This window comes from Octodon degus, unplaced genomic scaffold (assembly GCF_000260255.1).
Source record: "Octodon degus isolate 3935 unplaced genomic scaffold, OctDeg1.0 scaffold00112, whole genome shotgun sequence".
Classification (NCBI taxonomy): domain Eukaryota; kingdom Metazoa; phylum Chordata; class Mammalia; order Rodentia; family Octodontidae; genus Octodon; species Octodon degus.
In genome coordinates this window covers 8,591,636-8,610,783 of record NW_004524688.1, presented here as the reverse complement: position 1 = coordinate 8,610,783, position 19,148 = coordinate 8,591,636, and positions in this window count along the sequence as shown.

The following is a 19,148-nucleotide window of genomic DNA, read 5'->3' as shown; positions in this document are numbered from 1 at the left end:
GCCTGCCACAGCCTGTAACTACATTTTTCAAAATTGTTGAAAACCTGTTGTTTTTTTCTTTTTAAATGTATTTAGTACAGGGTCTACAGGGTCTCATTATGCAGTTCAGACTCGTAGTGATCCTCCTGTTTTCAGCTTCCCAAGCGCTAGGATTATAGGCACATTGCCACCATGCTTAGTCTCAATCTCCGGCTCGGCATGCCTTAGGGGGGTGGTGCTGTCATGGCATGCTAGGGGATCGAACCCCCAGCCCCTGAGTCTGCCTAAGTAGGTGCTTTAATCCACTGAGCTACCTGGCTGGCCCTGAGAACCTGTTCCGAAACATAATCATTATCACAAATAAAATATTCAAATTTTCCATTAAGTAACTTGCAGTAAGAACAAAGGCAATAAATACTCATATCATTTCCTTCCTATGCCTTGCAACACATTCCTACTTCCCTGGTTTGGAGGTTATTTATGTCTGTTGCATCTGTATGCTAGAAACATAATACAGATCTCCTTGACTGAAGGGGGTCTGTCCTGATAAGTTCATCATGAAAATATCCGAGGTAAAAATGCAGCTTGCGCACCTGGGCTGTCAGCTGGGCTTACCTGGAAATGCCCAGAATGCTTGCTTTATCTTCACATCCAGTGAAGGCATTCGTCGCAAAGCCTACTTGGTAATAAAATTTTCACTACATCACTGAGTTTATTGACTACTGTAGATAAAGCGAAGTAAAGTAAGAGAAAACAGAAGACTCATGTGGATAGGTGTTCCCACCACTACAGTAGAAGAGCTGAAAGCTGTATGCCGAGGGCCACCATGTGCCTTGCCCAGTTCATGACAAGGGGCACCACACTGGAAAATTGAAACCAGCAGTGGGGTAAGATTTTATGCTGTGGAAATCTATGGACACTACAAATCAGGGTGTGGTTTATGCTCTGTTGGCTTCCTAGACTTAAGAAGACAATAGATTTTTTTTTTTTTTTCCAGAACCAGGGATTGAACTCAGGCCCTTGCACTTGCAAGGCAAGCACTTATTCTACTGAGCTGTCTCCCTGGTCCCGATAATAGAATTTTAAACAAAATGGTAAAAGAGGCCAGGAGCATGCATGCAATTCCAGCGCTCAGGGAGACTGAGGCAGGAGGATCACAAATCTGAGCCCAGCCTGGACAGCTTAGTGACTTACCAAGACCTTGTCTCAAAGTAAGAATTTTCAACAAAACTAAGGAGGTAGGCCATGCAAAGGCTCTGGGTTCAGTCCCTAGTACCATATCCATGCAATTGAAGTGATAGGACAATGCTTAACTATGCAGGCTACACTGAAAGGTGTGTCCTGCCCACAGCTAACATGCTCACTCAGAGGACACATGCCCCTGGGGTTGGAAGGTTGTATCTGGTTCGTGGAAGCCAGCCATAGTTGTTGCGAGAACGCCGTCTTGCGCAGTTCCTTGTCCTTTCATTTTGTGTTACTAGTTATTGTAAAAAAAATTTATATGTCATCTCGATGACCATTCATACCAGAGGCCCCACTCACATCGCTTGCAAGGATGACTAGCTTCTTCTTTTTTTTTTTGGTGCAACCGGGGATTGAACTCAGACCCTTGCGCTTGCCAGGGAAGCACTTATTCCACTGAACCATCTCCCCGGCCCCTAGCTTCTTTTTTTAAAATGTATTTGGTTGTAACAGGGTCTCACTATGCAGCTTGGATTTGTGGTGATCCTCCTGCTACTAGTGCTGGGATTATAGGCATGCACCACTCTGCCCAGATTCTGGCCAGCTCAGTGTGCCCTGGGGGTGGGCCTGGTGTGGCATTTGGTGTCAGGGATTGAACTGAGGTTCCTGTGCTTATCTAAGCTTGCCTAAGTAGATGCTTTAGTCCACTGAGCTATCTCTCCAGTCCAAAGGTAGCTAGCTTCTGACGCCAGAGTTTGGCAGGAGACATAAGGATTCTGTGAATTCTCTAGGGGAACAGTATTTGCTATGAAGACCATGGTATATTTAGTTATTATTTGTTAATTATGTGCTACACAACTTACGTAGCAGTACAATTTATAAGTCAATATAGTGTGCATGTATTTTTTTCTCCATAGAACCAGCTGATAATGCTAAACATTTGCTAATTCCTTACACAGGGTCCAGCCCATAGAACGTATTTAACTTAGCATAAATAAGTGGAATATGCTTTATAAAATGGAGGCAAGCAGACTAATTGAGCTCCATAGTAACCAGCCCCCAAGAGGGCAAGGAGACAGAAGGAGAGACCACCCAGGACCCATGGGTGGCAAGAGCCAGGTATCAGGGGTGGGGGCTGAGGATGGAGTTGAGGCTATGTTGGGCAGGGCTGTGGCAGATGGAGTCCAGGCCTGTGGATGGTGGAGCAGCCTTCGAGGAGAGTTGCCTTCAGCTGTAATTCCAAGGACATTATTTTGGTTGTTTTTTGGAGGATCTATATAGCTTAGTCTGATCTCAAATTTTCTAGGTAGCCCATGCTTGTCTCGAACTTGTGATCCTCCTTTCTCAGCCTTCCAAGAGCTGGCATTACAGGAGTGCAACTATGTCTGGCCCCAAGAGGTTATGCTCCTTCATGTGGGCTGCATGATGTCCCAGAGTGTCAGACTTGAGGTGGTATCCTGAAGGCAGATGGCCCGAGGCCCCTGCATGGATGTCTGTTACCCTTGGCCCTGTCTTCCCAGCTGTCAGGGGACCTTGAGTCCCAGAACCGAGCATAACAGCTCTCTTGGCCTATCTGTATGTGCTGAACTCAAGGACAGACTGGTCTAACCTCAGCCCTGACCCTTCTCTTGTTTTTGGGAAGGAATTATCTTTTGTGGGGGTCTGGTTTTTTTTTTTTTTTTTTAATGTGTTTGTATTAAGCATGCTTTAGCCTGGGTGATCAGGAAAAGGCCTTGCTGAGGAAGCTCCACTCTAATCGCAGCCTGGTGGGGAGGAGGAGCCAATCACGTATTAGCTAGGAGGGGTTGTTCCTGGGAGTAGCAACCATAGGGGCAAAGGCCCCGGGCAGCTTGAGGGTCAGAAGGAAGGCGGAGGAAGGGGTGATGTGGGTGAGGGGAGCAGAGTAGGGGGGCAGGTTGGCATGTGACAGGGAGTTCAGACTAGATTGTCCTTGCCTGGGAAGCAGGCCTAGGGAAAGAGCCTGCAGTCTTAGCGTGTGCTGGGGGCCAAGAGCCATGAGGTGATTGCCCTCCTTGGTGGCTGGTTTTTCCTTCAACTTGTCATCTTCCCGGAGATATCCCAGAAGTTGTATCTCTCCCTGCTCAGAGTGCTTGTTTGCTGACAATCCCAGTAGCCAGAGCACCCAGGCCTGCATCCCAGCCAAGCTATTTATTCACCTTGTAACCTCCAGCAACTGTCCTATATCCCCATGCATAAAACAAGGCTTAGGATAAAACTGTTGGTCACCCCTTGCAGGTTAACTGGATTGTCAAGCAAATGGAGCACAGCCTCCAGCAAGAGGGAGCTTGCCTTGCAGGTGAGCTGTGATTGCAGCTTTGATTTTTATTTTATTATTAAGATAAGGAGATCCGGATGTGGTGGTGCATGCCTAGAACCCCAGCATTCTGGAAAGCTAAGGCAGCAGGATCAAAAGTTCCAGCCTAAAGGCTGGGGAGATGACTTAGTAGAATAAGTGCTTCCCTGGCAAGCGCAAGGGCCTGAGTTCAAGCCTGGGTTCCGCAAAAAAAAAAAAAAAAAAAAAAAAAAAAAGTTCCAGCTTAGCCTGGGCAAGTTAGTGAGAGTCTCTCAAAAGAGTAGCTCCCTGCAAAGGCTCTTCACTCAGTAGTTCAATCCCTAATTAATGAGAGAGAGAGAGAGAGAGAGAGAGAGAGAGAGAGAGAGAGAGAGATACGCAGGGCAGCAAAGCCAGGTCAGAAGTCATATTCAGGGAGCTGGCCCTTCCTCCTTGCTGATCAGTGTAGATGTGGGGTGTCTGGGGCCTGGGTTTCCCTGATGGGGTAAATTCCATCTTGGGCCTGACTCTGCTCCTTTCTGGCTGACCTGAGCTGCCTACTCTGTGGTGTCCCAGGGGAAGTAGATGTCTTTTTGTGTGTTCACTGGGATCAAACTCATTACCTCATGCTTGCCAGGAAGGTGCTGTGCCACTGAGCTAAATTCCTAGCCCATCCCTGGGTCTTGTGGTCTTGTGGCAGGATTTTTTTTTTTGAGTTGTGGGGATCGAACAACAGCAACCTGAGCCTGACTGCTTTGTTGAAGCAGCCACTTAAAGAACTGAGCTAAGGGCAGGCCCCCATCCTATGGGGTCCCTGGGTCTTGTGAACGTTCCAGAGCCAAGAGGCCTCTGTGAGCCTATGGAGCCTTGGAATTTGTAGGGCTGAGGACTGGTGCTGCGGGTGTCGCTCTGTTCCTCCTCCTGTGACTGGCCCCAACTACAGAGGAAGCTGTCCTCCTTCAGGGTAAACTCAGGGTCCAGTGACTCCCAAGAAGTCTTCAATGAAAGGTAAGCGTGATCTGGGTCAAAGCAACCCTGGGGAGGCAGAACTCTGTGCTGTTAGGTGGGGCCTTCTCTGAGATGTGGAGCCTGGATCAGGGGGTCTGAGTCATCCATGTCAGATCCTAAGCTTGTATACTAGGGGGCTCCTTAGCACCCGGCCTGGTGCCAGCCTCAGACAGACAGGGCCTGGCCAGAGTGACCCATCTGTGCAGAGCTGAATGGAGCTGATGTGTATCCTGCCTGAGCAGGGGTGGAAGGAGAGTGGGGAGATGGGTGAGGTGCTGTCCAGCTCTTGAGGAGCCACCCATCAGTCTGCACTGAGGACTGGAGCTGGCTCCATCAGGTTCTGTGAATGATGATGCCCAGAAGTCGTGAACACCAGGCTCTCGCCTCCTTTCAGAGGTGCATCTTGGGGACGGCGAGGTAGTTCAGTGGACTAAGCACCTGCTTTGTCAAGCACATGGACTGGGGTTTGATGCCCGATACTGCATGCTGCGCTGGCCCTGCCCCTGGGGCATGCTGAGCCAGCAACCAAGTCCAGGTGTGGTGACACAAGCCTGTAATCCCAGTGCTGGGGAGGCTGAAAACAGGAGAATCAGGAGTCTGAGTCGTGTAATAAGACCCTGTATCAAATACATTAAAAATAAAAAAATGAAGAAATAAAGGTGTGTCTTATACCTGCCTACAACGGGGAAGACAGGTTCTACCCGGCTGTTCTAGGGTTGCCCATGGGGCCCAGTGCTTGCTGCAGTGTTGAGCGTCTTCAACAGACACAGGTGCCCACTACCCTCAGCTTACAGTTTAGAAGGAGGCACTGGGGAGGGTGGTGCGGGCAGCTCATGGGCCCATCACGCGTAGGCTGAGCACTTGGTAGATGTGCTCTTGTTCTGTCCCTGCTCCCACTGCCTGAGACACTTGTCACTATCCTCAGCCCTCTGGGGGACACCGAGGCTCAGAGCGATGCAGTATGTGAGAGGCTATTATTTGGCATAGATCTTTGGAGGTGTAATCTAGGGGAAGCTCTCTAGATGAGATTAACCTGGATTAGGGCAGGCCCTAAACCCAACAGCAGGTGGTCATTTAAGATGTGGAAAAGGAGACATATAGATGTGTCCCTTCCCTCTGCAGAAGTCACCTTGAGACAGGGCCACTGCTGAGTGGTGCAGCATAGCTCAGGAACACTGAGGACCTTCAGGAAACATAGTGGGCAGGCAGCATGCTCTCCTGGAGGGAGATGACACCTTCATCTTCTCTGTGAAAGAAGGCAGTGCTGTTGCTTGGGGCCCCAGAGGTTGTGTTGGGTGGAGTTTGACCCCTGGGGTATTTGAGGCCTTGGTTCCTCCCCCATCCTGTGGCTCTGGGCTCTCTTTCACCTTACCAAGCTGGATTTCCAATTTTTTTTTCATAACCAGAGAGTGAATTCAGGCCCTTGGGCTTGCCAGGCAAGCGCTTATTCTAGTGAGCTATCTCCCTAACCCCTGGGTCCCCAAATTAACTATCACATCACTCCCTGCATGTTCCTCCAAGGTACAATGAAGGACAGAGACAACAGGCTGCTAAATGACCACAACACAGTGCCAGTCAAACCCCAGAGTTTTGGCTAAAGACGAGGGAAAGGTCCAGAAAAGTGGACATCTCAGGTCCTGCCCTGCCTTTCCCTTGGCCCCTGACCTAGGTCCTGTGCAAATGTCCAAATCCCCAGGAGAGGGCAAGTTGAGGTCCAGCCTCTCAGCTTCACACTGGAGTCTACCCACATAGCATCTTCTCCATCACCCGGGTCCCTCATCCTTGGCTTTGTCCCCTCCTTTCTTGGACAGGCCCTTGCACAGCACTTTTTCCACGGCTCCCCTTTTGAGCTCTGCTCTATGTAGGAGCGGGACTGATGTGAGGGTCATACCAGCATCCCAGGCAAGGGCGAAGACTTTCACTTACACGCCAGCCCTTTCTACGACCTCTGGTGTTTTATAAATGAGGAAACTGAGGCTTCGGTGCTGACTAAATGGTTCCACATGATTTCTCAGGGTCTGAGTGGGGACTGCAAGTGCCACGCCATCTCCGTGGTCTGTCTGTGCATGTCACAGCCCCAGAGCCCTCCAGTGTGCTGATCTTGCTGTGTCCAATGACTACCCCAGCCAGCCCCAGCTCTGCTGCACCCTGAGGAGATGCTGCCCAGCCCCGCCCTTCCTCCCCCACATCAGCCACTCTCTCGCTGACACTTGGTCACACTGAGTAGGACAACTGAACCCATTTCACACCTGTTTGCATGTGTGCCCTATCTCCTCTACCAGACTGTAAATGCCGGGCTGGTGGGATGTGCCTGCCATTTCTGAGGCATCTTCTTGTATCCCCAGCTGGTGCTCAGGCTCCTGCCTGGCCATTCTTTCTGCGGGAATGCATACAGTGCGTGTCACGCAGGGACTGGCCTGACGTGCACTCTCCCGGCTCAATGCCTCTGTTGGCTGTCAGGACACTAAGTGCTTTGCAAAACTCCTCATCCCTTCTCCAGGTGGGCTGTGTCAGACAGGAGGATGCTCTGCTTCACAGGAGAGGCTGAGGGAGGTCAAGCGTCCTGCTAGAGGTCTCTCAGCAAGTGGTGGGTCTGACTCCCCTTGGAATGAGCAGGGTGGTGGTCTTCGCTCTTTCTAGGAATGGTCCAGGTTAGCACTATGTGATAGGTGCATCGGAGGAGCCACCCATGTGATGACAGTGATGATAATTTTGAGTCAGGGTCTTGATCTGGTGCCCAGGCTGGCCTCAAACTCTCCACTCAGCCCCTGCAGCAGTTGGGACTATAGACGGTGCATCTTGGCACCTGGCTCACCTGTATGATTTGAAATTTCAGGGAGCCATATATAAAAGTAAAATAGAACAGGCACAGGGCTTCTGCCTGGGCCAAACAACCACAGATAGACAGTGCCACCTTCAGCTGCCCTCCTCAGAGGCCCACCCAGGAGGACTTTCTAAGATCAGAGGCAGGACAAGGGGGTGACCTTCATAGGTCTCCGTGGAGCCTGAAAGTTTACGTCAATAACGTGCAGTCTGCTCACCAGAGCTCACTGTGAACCTTCCCACCCAGGGAGGTGGCCTCAGGCTGGCCTCAGGCAGGCGGCGCAGCCCAGCTCGGGTTTCCTAGGGAAGCCTCGCCCTCCCAGTGCCGTCTGCTGTGCTTTGGTTACAGGCAGCCCAGCCGAAGCCGCTGATGTCAGCAGGACGTGGGACCTCCTAGGTGTCTGGGCCGCCGTACCTCCCACCCTAGTCAGCTTATCACTGACAAGGACACTGGCTGCTGGGTTGCGGGCCGCTGAGAGTAATTATGGGGCTGCATCCCTGAGGACAGGTCTGTGCGTGTGTCTTGTGGGGCTGGTGGCCCGGCTCTCAGCTGCTCAGGGAGATGCAAGGGCTGGAACCTTGAGTGGACTGAGAGGAAGATGGCTTCTAGAGGGCAGTCCTGGGGGTCTGACCCTCCCCCACTAGCCACAGACTGGGCCGCAGCAGGTCTTCCAACCTCTGTGTCTCTTTCTTTTCCCTCCGCCCTCCTCTTATTCTTTAAACTCTTCTCAGTGATAGCAGCAACTGTTGAGGTGTCCTTCCCGTCTGTGACACTTTTAGGCTTCTCCTGCAAGATTCTTTGAGACTTCCTATTTTCTGCTGGGACCACCCTGATGTCAGTTGAATAGTGTTTCCTACCAAAAAATGAATGGCCAGCTGGAGTTACATGACTTTGTTTGGAGATGGGGTTTGTCCTGGGTGTAACCAGGTTGTCAAAATGAAGTGGTATTGGATGAGTGCAGGCCTTTCTTTTAGTGGGACGGGTATCCTTGTAAGAAGAGGGAACTTTGGAGGCAGACGCAGAAGAGAGGCAGACAGGGAGGGATGAAGCTACCAGCTGAGCAGCCAAGGAAGAGGCAGGGTGGGATTCCACCCCTGCCAGAGTATGGCCCTGTTGACATCTGGATTTAGGACTTCTGGGTCCTAGAAGGGTGAGAGAAGACACTACTGCTGTTTGAGCCACCCTATTTGTTGGTATCTGTTGGAGAAGCCCCAGGCTGCACAATCAGGATTCCACCCTAGCGAGTAGGAGGACGCCCCAAGTGACCCCTGCTTCTGAGCCACCTCCAAGCCCCAGCAGGCCATGGCTGGAGCCTAGCGCTGTCTGTAGAATCCCTGAGATAATGGCCTTCAGAAATCCAAAGGATTTATTTGAGCTCCCCAGACGCTGATCACAGCTACGCTGCAACCCCACACTTGACAAGTGATGTGATCAGCGCTCCGTTCTCGACGGCGCACTCGGCAGGTTACCTGGGCAGCCGGGAATGCGGTGGACAAGAACAGGCAGACAGAGCAGGTTACTGAGGCGGTACAGGCTGGAGCGTCCACACCTGACCAAGGGGACAGTGGGCACAAGAGGTGACTGAGCTGGGCCATGCTGGGCATGGAGGGCCCTGGTGGACCAGGGCTAGGTAGAATGAGCACAGCTGGGGGAGAGGAAGCTAGTGGAGAAGGCAGCAGCAGTGTGGTCAGCAGCCGCCCGGCCTGCAGCCTGATATAGTCAGGGGCCAGATCTCAAGGTCTTTGTCTAGGGTAGCACAGCTTCCAGGGCCCAGGCATTAGGCCTTCAGGAGGGTGCACCCTCGGACATCTTATCTGGGCTCTATCCTGCCATCAGACCTTGGCAGCACCTAGAAGTTATTAAAAAAAAGAAAGTTGCAAAAAGCAAAGGGAAGAGTAGCAGAAACCCAGCGGCAGCCAAGAGTGTATTGGCACAGGCCCAAAAATAGCTCAGCAGTCTAAAGCACCTGCTTAGGCAAGCTTAGGCAGGAGCAGGGGACCGTGGTGGTTCGATCCCCAGCACCACATGCTTCTCCAGCCCCGCCCTCAGGGCACGCTGAGCTGGCCAAAAACCAAAGAGTGTATTGGCAGAAAGGTGCCCTGGAAGAGATGGAGTCGTAGCAGAGACAGGGTTAAGGAAAAGGAGAGGCTCATGGGCAAGCAGGGGGTACACAAAGCAGGTCCCTGGGGATGACATAGAAGACCTCAGAGAGAGAGTAGCCTCAGCACGCAGGGAGATACAGAGGGACAGGGTGACACATGCATGCACACATATGCACATGCATACGCACTCACAACCGCAGACCGACAGCCCAGCACATCAGCGCAGACTGTCAGAGTACAGAAGTGTAGAGGTGGGCTGGAGGGCAACAGGACCCAGGAAAGGTGTTCATGTGCGGGGACAAAGCGGGTGTGATGGGAGTTGGAGTAAGTGGATTGGCAGCTGCAGGGGAACCAGGTGCCACCTTGGATAGGGGCAGGTCAGCCAGGGACTAGAGGGGAAGAGGACGAGGCCCCATATTGTGGAGCCGCAAGTGTGTGTATGAGAAAGTGCTCATTGGCTGTGTTCTTCCCTAGAAAGCCAAAGACAGGTCAGCATTGGGCTACTTGGGCTACACTTGGGAGGCCAGGGCCCCTCTTGGGGTCTTGCAGGAGATTAGGGGAAATAGCTGCTGAGCAGGGAGCTCTCTGAAGCCGATCCACACAGCTGAGGTTGCACAACTGTGCTTTACAAAGACCCGTGGCCTACCAGCAGGAGACAGACGGGGGCTTAGGAGGGGGCTCAGCCTGGGCCAGCGTCCGGGCTGAGAGCTGGTGTTCACTGGGGCAGCTGGGAGTGGCCCAGCTCCACCGACTCTCCTTCACCTGTCTAGGGCCCCAGGTTGCCCACTGCCAAGATATCTGAGCTGGGTGCCAGGGAAGCGCAGCTGCCCTGGAGGTGCCCACCACTGTCTGCACCTCCAGGCAGAAGGTCTGCTGATTATTATTTTCCTCCTTTGCTGTGGGGTGTTTTTAACTCCAGTTCGCAACTGCATGCACTGTTGTTTTCCAAATACAGAAAGCTCCTGGTTGCTTAGACAGAGCTGAAAGGAGAAACATTTCTGCCAGATGCTGGTGGTCACGTGTGCTGTTAGCGGCTGCCTCCCTCAGCCCCCAGTCTCTGTGCAGGTAAACTCGGAGGACAGAACACAGCTACCCCCCAACCCTCCCAGCTGAAATAAATGTCCCAGGAGGCAATCCCACATCCCCCTGCCCATGTGCTTGCCGTCTCCACAAGCCTCGCTGTCCCTGGGGCTCCCCACTCCTAGCTGACATGTGGACTTTGGCCTTTGACTCCATTCTGTCCGCACTGGGGGTGCTTCACAATCACAGGCCCTTCTGCTCACAGGCAATCACGTGCTGGCCGGCCTGTGCCTGTCTCCCAGGCTTGCTGTGGTGGTGACTTCTTGGGCTTCCCAGTCTTTGCACTGGGCTAGGTGTTGGGGCCTGGGATTTGGGCAGAGCTCTCCAGGGGACCCTCTATGTAGCTGGAATGGAGGTCTTTGTAGCTCACAGCCCGTCAGAGGCTTCACCCACCTTCCTGGCCTCGGCCTTAACCAATGGCAGGTTGACATTTTATTTCTCCTGAGCTGGGACTAAAACCCAGGGCCTTGCACATGCTAGGCAAACACTGTACCACCAAGTTGGATCCCCTGCCCCCAAAAAAGGTTTAAGACTCAATTCTGAGGAATGTGGATAGAGGTCTTGGTTTGTAGTCTTTTTTTTTTTTTTTGGTGGAACCAGAGATTGAACTCAGGCCCTTGCGCTTGCCAGGGAAGCACTTATTCCACTGAGCCATCTCCCTAGTCCCTGTTTGTATTCTTTGCCAACCTCTGTGGTATGGGCATCCTCCCCTCACAGCCAGGTACAGCCAACACGCATGATGCATCTTGGTGGGAAGTACATGAAACTTCCTGCCATTGAGGTAGCACCTCCATGTGGCCCTGTCTCCTCTCTGAGTTGCCCACCTGTCCCTCTGGACCTGGTCAGGCCAAGGACGAGGACTCACTTTGGAGTGCCCACTATGGAGGGAGAGACAAAGGATTTCCACCAAGTAACTGTTGCACCAGGCCTGGGTTCCCCTCATTTTGTAGCATTACAGGGCACTTCAGCTCATGATCAGATCATGAGATGAAGTGCCCGGCACCAACAGCAGGCAGACTCTAGAGCCAGCTGAGGGTTGTTCCCATCACCTGCACCCATGTACGCCTCCAGAGGACCCTTCTGTAAGGTCCAAGCTGGTCGTGGTCCTATCCTTAGGATACAGAGGACAGCCAGCTCCCCAAGAGCAGAACTGGGACCAGCCCTGCTCAGGCTGCCCTGTCCTCTGGGTACCCTCTGGGCTGGTCTTCCTGGCTTCCTAGTGGTGGGAGCTGCTGGCTGGCCAGCCCCAGGGCTGCTGGGGTGGGGGTGTAAAAGCAGCAGTGAGGCGGCTGAGACCCTTGGTAGCCCTCTGCCCGCTCAGGTGTCCCCACCCACCTTCCTGATGTGATGGAGGACCAACTTCCTGCTGGACAGCTAGGAGGCCTCTGGGGAGCCAGGGGAGCCCTCAGTGCTTGATCTTTCTGATGGGTTTGTAAGCTCCTAATTTCATGCCTGCACAATAGTCAGAATGGTTCTGTTTTTTTCCACCTGAACCAAATGATACACCTTTAACTGGTTACTTATTATTATTATTATTATTATTATTATTATTATTATTATTATTATTATATTTTTTTTTTTCCGGAACAGGGGATTGAACTGAGGCCCTTGTGCTTACCAGGGAAGCATTTATTCTCCTGAGCCATCTCCCCAGCCCTTAACTGGTTACTTCAAATCCTTATGTCCTGTGGCCTTGCTCAATTTGGGGCCGCCAGTTCCAAGAGGCAAGGCCCCTTCTTTTCTATCCTAGAGTGTTGGGAGCCACGCAAGCTGGAAGTCTGGCAATAAAGGGTGGGTGCTGGAGTAGGACCTAGAATCATTTCTGTGGGTGTACTTGTCTGGCAAGCCCTCCCCGGCGCCTGCGATACTGCCCCAGCCACACAGAGAGCTCAGAGGCTGGGAGAGGGGCCTGTGTACAGAGCAGGGCTGGGCAGGTCCAAGAGGAGGCACTGAGGCTGGAGCCTGCCTTGATCGCCACACACCCTTCCCACTCTGGCAACTTTCAACCTGCCACTGAGGCTTAGAAGGAGAATGGCAATGGGAATAGTTGGCAGGGCCGCAGCAAGAAATGACAGCTACCAGCTAGGGCAGAAACTGGAAACAGTAAAAAGATAGATAGCCAAGTGCAACACAGCCCGGCCTGGTGGGGAAGCTCCCTGGGCTTGGGCCCTATGGCTGTGAGTGTGCTGGGCACAGCCTGGGAGAGGAGGAAGGGAGTGCACCCTGCCTGGCATCTACTGGGGTGTTGGAGAGGTTTCTGGGTGGGCAGAGGTGAGGAGAAATGTTTCTTTTATTCCATCTCTCAACAGTGCAGCAGCTACGCTGAAAACAGATTCTTCACATGATTGTTATAAACTGTGTCTTTTACTGTAACGTCATCCATCTTCATTAAGAAGTGTTGGAAGAAGAGGGAAGGAAGAAAGGAAGGAGGGAAGGAGAGACACAGGGAGGGAAGAAAGGAGGGAAGCAAGGAAGGAGAGGACGGGGCTGGTGAGATAGCTCAGTGGACTAAGCGCCTGCTGAGGCAAGCGCAGGGGCCGGGGTTCAATCCCTGGTGCCACATGCCAAGTTGGCCATCAAGACATGATGTGGTGGCGCACACCTGTAATCCCAGAGCTGGGGAGGCTGGAAACAGGAGGATCACTATGAGTTTGAGCTGCATAGTGAGACCCTATACAAAAAAATAATAAAATTTTATATATATATATATATATATAATTTTAAAAAACAGAAAGGAAAGGACAAACCCTTACATGTCCCTGTTCTCTCTTCCTATGTCTGGCCATTTCTCCCGTGTATACATTAAAATTAAAAACAAATAACAATAACAGTATATTTATAGAACTGTATTCCTCCTTTCACTTAAGTTTCTTTTTGTTGTTGTTGTTGTTGCTCTCTCTCACCAGGGTAAGATATAAAAATTTAAAACCCTAACCCCAGTAACTTAACATCTTTCGGTTATTAAGGTTGTCAGATTTGGCAAATAACCCACTACTATTATGGACTACTGGACTGTATTGGAATATTTTGCTGAATTCACACACCTACAATATTTAAATGACAATGGAATACCCATCTCTGACAAAACTAAACAAAAAAAGGGGATACAAATGAATGACCATTTTGTATCTGTATATTCAAAATAGTTAGGACAGATATACAGCTACTTTTTCTTAATTCAATGAATAGAAAGATTTGTACTAATAGTGTTTGTGGACAGGTTATCACGCTTGCATTTTATACTATGAATAACCACTAAAAAGACAACAATATGCAATGTTTTAATTTTTGAAACTGTCCTACTAGTTGTTTTTTCTTTTAAATTTTTTTTTTACTGGTCGGTTTTGAAATTGTCTCATTGCTATTTGTTTCTCAATAAAATTAAAAACAAATAAACAAACAAAAAATCTAGAGCATCTCCCATCCACTAATTTGGGGCACATTCGTGCTAAAAAAGGATTTGCTGTTTGTGTGACATCAGCACTCTTCCTAGGTTTTGTCTGATGACTGGACTTCCGTGTGCAGAGGGTGGAACCTGGGTCATGCCATGAGGTGGGGACGGATGTGCCCTGTGACCTGCTGGGGGCCAGGCTGGGAGATTTATCACAGTCCCTTTTACCCTTCACCAGCGCTGCAATGCCGTTTCTAGGAAAAACAGGCTTTGAGCCTAGCCCCGCTGCACAGGCTCCCTCTGGCTCTGGCTGAAAAGAATGAGAGGAAAGCTCCACCAAGCAACCAGCAAACTATCTTCGGGGTGCAATGCCACCTCCCCAGGGTGCACCCTCTTCCAGATGGCAGATCTCCAGAGACAGCCCGGAGCCCACAACAGCTGGCCACAAAGCCACCGATCGCCCTTAGGAACAAGGAGTGGGACTTTTGAGTGGCTGGCAACAATTTCTTCTGCGCCCTCAAGGGCTTATTTAAAAGGAGTTCAAGTGCTCGGTCCCTGGTGGGAGAGGTTAAGCAGCAGAGATGAGGATCAAGTGCCAGCTTGGGGGGGCGGGGTTTGCAGCTTCCTTTCGCAGCCCTCTGCCTCCTCCCACCCCGCCAGGGCTGTGCTCACAGGTCCCTGAAAGAGGGGGGGTCAGCACCCCCCAGGAAAACCAGCCTGGAGCTGGGGTGGGAAGAGGGAAGGAGGCCACTTCTTAGTACCTCAGAGGGCTGCCCGCCCTTCCTGGCTCCAGCCGTCTCAGGACCACTGGGCTCTGGATGGGCACCTCACAAGGGAGTCTCAGCCCGGCAGTACCAGGGCCTGGCTGCCTCCTTTCCCCTGAGGAAACACTGAAGAGGCAGCGGAGGGCTACTCTGTCCCCTCCTGGGCCCTCCCCCAGGGGCTTCTAATCCGGGCTCTGGGGCTAGGGTGGTCTACTCCCCGGAACAGTGCAGGGCCTGGGGGCCATCACCGAAGCAGATGTCTCAGGTTAGAGGAGGGGTTGGTCCATGGCTGGGCCCAAGTCCTGGTCCTCCAGGCCACTGAGAACAGCCCCTAGTGCATCTGGGATGGAGGAGGGCTTGGGGGATCGAGCGGAGCGTCCTAGGCCATGGCTCCAGCAGACTGTGGTGGCTCCCTTTGCCCTGCTGAGAGGCAGTACCAGCCGCAAGCTGGTCCGCATCCCACGTGGCTGGCAGAGGCAGCTGTCTGCAGGTGGGGGCTGCGGGGTCCCTGTCCTCTACCCCTGCTGGGGTCCTGCGTAGCAGCATCGCCCTCCAGTCAGTGTCCTGAGGGCGCCATACTTTCTGAACAAAAGGCCCTGCCTTTCCTTTTGTTCTGAACCTGCAAATGGATGCGTGTTCTTCTCCATGGAGGGGAGACTGAGTCAGAGGGGCTCATCTTCCCTCCAAGCTCACCAATCAGACAATGCACTGGTGTCTTCTCTAGAGTGCTCTCCAGGGAAAGGAAGAAACACTGAGGGGGTAACACAGGGCTCTGCAGGCTGGGGAGGAGGTGCATAAGCCCAGGGCAGGGGTGGGGTTTGGGTTGAGGCAGGCTGGCTTTCTGGACTCTGCTTTTCACCTGTCCAGGCTCTTCCCACCCTTGGAAAGAGGTTTAGGTTATTGTTATCACCCCATTTCACAGATGGGAAAACAGAGGCCTACAGGTTTATAGTTGGGGACCAAACCTGGGGAGCTCACTGGCTGCCTGTGACACCTAGTGCTGACTTGATGGAAGGACCAGGACCCTCCCCATTCAGTAGGCCTGGAATGAGGCCTGAGATTTATATTCTTAAAAACTGGCTGTGGGGAAGATGGCAGCATCAGGATTTGAACTCAGGATCTCAGCATAGCTGTCTTTGAGACAGGGCCTTTGACAACACAACGGGCAGGTGAGGAAATAGTCCTGAGTCCCCAAATGTTGCTTCCCTCATTCTCATTGCACCTCCATATGGGGATCCTCACCACCCCATCTTACAGTTGAGTGCAGAGAGGTTTTCAGGATTCCATACTTGGTCGGGCAGGACAATTGGGAGCCTTGAAACAGTGCCATGCAGAGCTGGGGTGCTCAGGGGCGGAGGACTTGCCCAGCAGGTGTGCGGCTGTGGGTTCCTTCCCCTGTTGCAGGGGAAACAAAGCCCCACCCAAACTCTGCAGCAGGATCTTGGAATTTTTGTCCCCCCGCCAACCAGGGATTGAACTCAGGCCCTTATGCTTGCCAGGGAAGCACTTATCCCACTGAGCCATCTCCCTGGCCCCCTTGGATCTTGGGGTTTTAACAAAATCACCCTAGTGCTTGGTCAGGGTGGAAAATGATTTAGAGGAAATTCTAAATGTTTTGCCACGAAGTACAATGCAGTCTGAGTGATCCCGAGTGACCCCAGCCAGGTCTCTGCTATTCCCTAAGAGCCCAGGGACACCTGCTTCTGGCTTTGCAGGGGGATGTCCTGGACCCGAGGGCCTCTGTCCGTAGTCAGATTAGGCCTGGGGCTAAGTCCCTGCCCTGCTTTTGTCTGGGGACCCGCAGACTCTCAGCCCACTTGTACCCTGGCTCTGGACGGATGACAGTTCTCATTAGCCAGCCTGAGCCCTGGACTCTATGCTCCCAGTGCTGCAAGGTCTTTATGGATCCTGCTTCTGTCCACACACAGTGTAGGGAGGAGCAAAGCCCTCACGACTGGGCTGCAGCCCTGGAGCCGAGGCCACACCACGCAGCTGGACCTGGAGCTGCGGCTGTGATGCTCTTGCCCCTCTCAGATTCTTGGCAGTTCAGCTCTTCAGTGGGTACCACTTTGTCCTTGTCCCCTTGTGCTGGGCTCTGCTGTCCCCAGAGCTCTGGGAGCTTCCTGGACAGGGCTGTGCCTGCACCCCCACCTGCCAGGTGAACAGGACTTTGGGTTTCTCCATGACTTTCAGCAGAGCAGGCAGGAGGTTTGGGAGGCGCTGGTGAGTGCCCACTTCTCTTCACCCTCCAAAGCCCAGCAACCCAGGCCCAGCCAGGCCCAAGGCTCATGGCCTCTAAGGACAGGGGCCGACTACTTGGAGCTGTTGTGTGACAGCCTCTCTGTGGCCACAAGAAATGTGCAGATTACGAGAGCAGTCTCCCAGTGACAGGCTCCAAAACCAGAGAGGGGCACAGGCTCTTCCTGGCAATTAAAGTCTGGCTTTTCCTGCATCCTCCTCGGGGAGACGGAGGGATTCCACATGTCACAGGCGTGCAGCCCAGGAGCACAGGGAATGACCACTGTGGCCTCTCCTAGAGCAGAGGGGACATGTGATGGACAAATGCCATTTCCCCCATCCCCTGCCTCAGGCTTAGGAGGCCCCCAGGGCCGGACACCCGTTGCCATAGCGATGGCAACTCCTTGAAGTCTCCATTCCTTGCCGCCAGCTCAACCCCTGGCTCCTTCTCCTCTCCATCCAGGAATCACTTTCCCAGAAACACCACCTGCAGATAGGGCTTTCCTTATCACAGGTTTTGCCTCAGGGAGAAAGCAAGTCAAGGAAAGACTTGGATGTGGGGACGTGCTGTAGGTCATCGAGGAGGGACCAGAGGGGAGTGATAGGGCTGGCCGCTGGGCAGGGCTTCATTCTTGACAAGGGTGGAGGTGGCGCCAGGGGTGGGGGACAGACAGGCGGAGGATCTGAAGGCCTGCACTGTCAGGACAGGGTTTGACTTCATTTATTTTTAAAATGAACCTCTGTGTGTGTGTGTGTGTGTGTGTGTGTGTGTGTGTGTGTGTGTTGAAATGCTTGTAGATTGACACGGCTTCTGTGAGAAATGACACCCAGCGATGCTGTGTACTTTCTTCCACAATGTCCTTCAAAAGCCACCATCCAGTAGGACGCTTATGGTATTGCTGCCGATTCTACACACTGCTCTGACTGCCACTTCTGGCTTCACTAGCCCTTGTGTGTGTCTCATTTACGCGCATCTGTCACCCGAGTGGCTTCAGGTACCCTCCGCCCCGAGGAGACAATGAATGCTGCCACACTGCAGGGCCCTTCTGCTGCCTTTTATAAACACCCTCATCCCTTCCCTCCCTTCCACCCCCTTCCTCCTCCATTAAGCTCTTCTCCATTTGTACAATTTTGTCACTTTGAGAATATTTTATAAGTGGAATTATACATCTTGGAACCCTTTGGGACTGGCTTTTCTCCCCCGCCTTAAAATTCCCTGGAGATTCAGGCGCGTTGCTGTGCGGATCCATCGCTGGTTCTGCCTATCACGCCCGGGGGCTCCATGGTGCAGACCCAACCACTATTTGCTTACCTCGTCGCCTGTTGAAGGTCAGCGGGAATTTCCAGGCTTGGACTATTGCAAATAAAGGCTGCAGCAGACATTCGTGTGCAGGTTTCTACTTCCTTGGGGTGAGTGTGTCAGAGGGCACTTGCTGGGACTCACAGTCCTGATATATATATTTGGTTGTTACAGGGTTTCATCACACAGCTCAGGCTCGTGATGACCCTCCTGCTTTCAGCCTTCCCAGCGCTGGGATTACAGGCATGCACCACCATGCTGAGACCCTGGCCTGCTCAGCCTGCCCTGGTGGCAGTGCTGGAGCGGCATGTGGTGCCAGGAATCAAACCATGGTCCCTGCGCTTTGCCTAAGTTTGCTTACACAGGCACTTCAGTCCACTAAGCTATCTTGCCTGTCCATGACGTGTTTGGTTTTATAGGAAACAGCCGAACTGCGTTCCAGAGGGGCGGCACCATTTCACTCCCCACCCGCCCAGCAATATACTGGCTTGTCAGCTTTAGCTGTGGTCACTGGTTCTTTTTTGTTGTGTTTGTTTTCCCCTGATAGGTGTTGGTGGGGCTCTATCATGGTTTTAATTGCTCAGGCTGAAATCCTGTCTCAGCACATTCCTTTTCAGTGAAATGTCACCAAGTATTGGTCAGTTTACATTGCTGTGGCCACATACCTGAGAGAAATGGCTTAGGGAAGAAAATATTTATTCTGGTGCTGGGCTTCAGAGGTTTCTGTCCATGGTCAGCTGGGTCCAGGGTCATGGGGTGCATGTAGGTGTGGTGCAGGCAAGGTGCTCTGCTCATGGTAGAGCGGAAGGGGAGGCGGGGGGTGGGGGAGAGAGAGAGACAGAGACAGAGACAGAGACAGAGAAGACACTGAAAAAGAGAGACACACAGAGAGAGATAGAGACAGAGACACACACAGAGAGAAAGACAGAGAGACAGTGAAAAAGAGACAGAGAGAGACACACAGAGGCAGAGAGACAGAGACAGAGA